Raw genomic sequence first — 4,674 nt, forward strand, 5'->3', positions numbered from 1 at the left:
TCGATACATATGCGTACCGAACCGAAAGCACTGTATCGAACGGTTCAATATCGATACGAATACCGTTGCACCCCATATATATATGTATATATATATATCCTGATTGATCTTAGGAACACTTTGAAATACTGGATTTGGGATTTTTATGAGCTATAAGTCACTTTTATCGAGATTGGAACGAAAAAGGATTGCAATCTTTATGCACGTTTATCTTTTATAAGTTTATCTTTTTTAATTAAATTATGAAAATGCCAACAAGCAAAAGCTTCTACAAAGACTGTGAAAAGAAGAAGAAAATGGGCTGTAAGCAAGGTGACCTGTAAGAAACGTGCTAAAATGGATTGTTTCAGACACTCTTTAAAAGAGCCCATTTACATGGCAGCATGCAAAGCTATGTTTTTAAAGTCTCTGAATGCAAATACAGAGTCTTAGAATGAAAGAGATCCCTTTGAAAAAAAGAGTGCTAACAAACACAGTGTTATGATTGGCACTCTCATCATATTAGGATAGCAATATTAGCAGTTAGCTAAGCATTGCTGCACAGTAACTTTTGTTAGCTACAGCAACAGATTTTGACCAGCAGAGTATACGTTTTTGACAGCTTCCATGGCTAAATGTTGTCAGCGATACAGTTTGATAGAAGATAATTCTTCAGCTATCTGAAGCATCAACAGTAAATGTCAGGTTTCAGAAAAAGAGTAAGCAGATCCTACATTTTCCCTGCAACACTCAGCAGCTGTACCGGGAGACATTTATCACAGAAGCAGAGATTTTCATCTATCTGCAGACAGACTCTTAAGCGTTTGCCACAGTTTGCATTTTTTCCCCCATTGTCAGTAGTCTATGAAACACAGCACCCACATTAATGGGTTTTTCATTCTGTAATTTGCACACGTTCACTGAACACATCACAAATACATTCTTTTCTGGGGGGTTTATTCCCTATGTATGTTCACTTGAATCTACCATTTCTGTTTCTTCATGCATGTAGCCAAGAACAAGTCTTGACAGCAAAGACAGTAAATTACATCACCATAAAAATAACAAAAATGATGATTATAATAATAATACTGTCTCTCAGTGGATTTTTTTTCAGTTAAACCCTCTAAACTCTGGAACATTACAAGAGGCATCAGGGATGACAGGAGAGAATCTGTGCTGACATTTGCTTTGTGGATCGGCACAGCTGAAACAACAAATGCAGACGTTATAACTATCAGATACAGTCAGTACCACATTTTACCTTCTGATACCTGTCAGTGGGTGGGAAAAGAGCCTTATGTCAAATATTACTATAGAGAGGATGAAAATACTGTTTAGCTGCATAAGCAGGCTTGTTCCTGCATTAACTGTCTGCCAAGAGGCGTCAAAGCAAACCATCTTTTTTGGTCTTTCATGAACTAACAATGTGACAAACTGTACATTTATGCCACTTTCTTCTCTTTCTGACATATTAATGGCTTTTTCATGGGTTATGGTTAGGATTGAGCCTGCCAGGGCTGACAATGTGCAGTAGCAAAATACAACATTTGCAAGTACAATTATTATAATACCTGTAATTAGAATAATTAAGCGTAATTAGAGGTATTACCATGTGTTAGAGTAAAATACTAATAGTTTTTTTGTCATGCTGAGTTTAAGAGAAACTTAAAGAAGTTCATTTGAATTTACAAACTGAATAAGAATAAAGTTCACTTAGTAAACATCCAAGGTCAAATAAATTTAGGATTTTTGTCTTTTAGCGTAAAGAACGATTCTCATTTAAAGAGGAAATGTTTTCAATAAAACATTATTAATAGCAGTCCCTGCAGAGTGGTTTGTGCATCACGCTTGACAAATGTGAGTTTTTTCATTTAATATTTTTATGATGAAGGGCATTTGAGGCAAACAGCTGTGGATAGGAACTGTAGAACTGGTTCAGACCAGTTTCAGCCATTAACAGTTTTCTGTGTTTGGCAGTCGGATCGTTTTGAATCTGTATTTGTATGTTTGCACACGAAGAGCTGTCAGAACATGATGCTTTTAACATCTTTCACTCTGCAGACATCATCCTAACAAAGAAATTGTGCCTCATTATGGGGCCTTATAGCAAAAAAAGGGGGGGGGGGAAACCCGACGGTTGAGATAATTTTGCCTCTTCTCTATGTGGCCTTTTGTATTGACACAAAACAGAATCAAGCAGATTGTTGCACTATTTTCAAGAAAAGGACACTTGATTCTGAATGAGTTCTGAAGTGCGCTGATTTGTTGTTGAAACAAGTAAAATTATCCTTGCTATTCCCAGCAAATCTATTTGACTTGATTGAGGAAAACAAGAGTTGAGGACTTGGTTGTAGCGTAAATAAGCCATTAATGTGGTTGTTTGTGCTGGGATTTGAGAAGATGTTTATTGTTAAGTGATTTTCTTTTTTATTGTTTGCTTCATCCCTACTGCCTGCCGATATTCGTATAACTGCACTGAGACCGGGCACAAGGCATCAATCATATCCAAAATGCTTATAGAAATATAAAAGTTTCTTATCAATGATAAGATACTTTCTGCACATGCTGGCATATGGAAGATGTTAGATTCAGGACTCACAGGGAGGCCAAAAGTCAAGAAAAAAAATGTAAAAATGAGATGACTCATTAGCTCCTTGGCTGCTTGGCTATTAGCTGACTAACATTACAATACCACATGCCATATGTAAACATTCTTCATAAAAAAAAACCCAATGACTCAATTTATTGGGACCATAAATGTCTACTAAGTTGGACATTTTTGTCAAAGTGCAGAACTTTCATGCAACCTTGAATAATGCAAAACTCCTATACTTCAGTTCATTTTGTGAGATGTTTCACAAAAACATAATTCAACACATCATGTATGGATCCAATATCTGATTGCATTTCCAGTTCAAAAAATTTCACTTCGCTGAGCAATTCTTATCTTTGAAAAAAATGTCTGTGTCAAACGTTAACATTTGTTACTCTCCCTGAGAAATACAGCAACTAGTAGTAAGTATATCTGTGAAGGTTCTCAGTCATCCAGGTCATTGTAGTCTAAGGAGCTTGGGGGAAAAAAGTGTCTGGACTTCTTTAAGTTGCTAGAAGACGTTTCACCTCTCATCCAAGAAGGTTCTTCAGTTTTAAGGTCAAATGGTGGAGAGTCCCAGATTTAAACCCTATGGGAGTGTTCCCCCCAAGAGGGACGATGGACAGGGGGTCCATCAGCCAAGGTTTCGGGTGAACTCATTGTGAAACGTAGCCCCCACCCTATCGTGTGATTTCCTGAGGTCACCAATGCACCTCAGGAAGTCACATGATAGGGTGGAGCTAGGAAACCTTGGCTGATTGTGACCTACACCTATTTTCACACATTGGCTTATGTAAATAGGTAGAGGATCATTAGGGGGTCCATCGTCCCTCTTGGGGGGATACTCTCATAGGGCTTAAATCTGGGACTCTCTAACATTTTACCTTATAACTGAAGATGTCACAGTCTGGCTGGGGCAGACTGTATGTGTTTGCAAAAGAGGACTCAAACGCAGACCAAAAACTGAACGTGGCGTGGATTTAACAAAAAACAAGCCGTTTATTGAAGCTAGCAAAGAGGGTACAAACAAAAGGGCATTGATGAAACTAAACAATAACCTAAACTGGGTGAACTAAAACTAAACATGAAAAAACCTTAAACATGGTGAACTGACATAGATACCTGAAGTTGTGACATGGATGAGCAGACGACCTGACAAAGAATGACTGAAAGCACACGGACTAAATACACACAGGAGGATAATGAGGGAAGTGGGAACACATGGAGAAACAGCCGACACATGAACATAACGACGTCACAGTGGAAGAGAAAAACTTAACACGATGAACACAGGAACACCAGACCTCTTCAAAATGAAACAGGAAACATAAGACGCAGACATGACAACCTGAACTTGAAAACGTAAGACACAGACATTAAACACATGAAGGGGAAGGGAGACTTGACATGGGCGGAAGACACAAGGGGAATCTAATAACAAAGAACTAGAACAACCTAGGCATGATAAAAAATGAACTTAGAAAACCTGAAGGGCTTAAACATAAACTAAAATTCAAAACGCTGGGTCAAAAGACCCAGGATCGTGACAGAAGAAGCTTCTTGGATGAGAGGTGAAACGTCTTCAAGCAATTTAAAGAAGTCCAGATGCTTTTCTTTTTCCAAGCTCCTTAGACTAGTAGTAAGTAAAATGTATTTATATAGCACTTTTTAAGACAGGAATCTGTTACAAAGTGCTTTACACAAAAACAAGAACATGACCCAGATGTCTATCTAAATAGATGTGTTTTCAGCTGTTTTTTAAAAGAAGCCACAGAGTCGATGGTGCGTAGAGGAGGTAAACCATTCCACAGTATTGCTGCTAGGTTGTGGAAAGTGCAATCCCCCTTTGTTTCCCAACTGTACCGTTAGCTTACCAACTTTTGATGATGTTTGATGAGCTGCAATCGCCTGCCACCTAAAAATTCTTTACTCCATTCATGGAAGCTCGTCTTCTGTAGTGCTAGCTTGACACATGCACAACTTCATTGACATTTGCACCATGAACGCATCAAAGTAATAAAAAGAAAAAAACTAATGTCTGGAGGACGGGCCGCTCATCCGAGGCGCAGAACAAAGAAGCGCCGGGGAAAACGCGCTGG

General features: G+C 38.4%; 1 protein-coding gene across 3 annotated transcripts in view; it reads left to right on the top strand.

The window, feature by feature from the left end:
- The window catches only part of ncam2 (neural cell adhesion molecule 2), a 424,645-nt gene that overhangs the window by 335,409 nt on the left and 84,562 nt on the right, over positions 1-4,674 (top strand). The gene's annotated exons all lie outside the window — the stretch shown is intronic.

The sequence above is a fragment of the Pundamilia nyererei genome, unplaced genomic scaffold (assembly GCF_000239375.1).
Source record: "Pundamilia nyererei isolate P.nyererei 1_Seehausen unplaced genomic scaffold, PunNye1.0 scaffold00194, whole genome shotgun sequence".
Lineage (NCBI taxonomy): Eukaryota > Metazoa > Chordata > Actinopteri > Cichliformes > Cichlidae > Pundamilia > Pundamilia nyererei.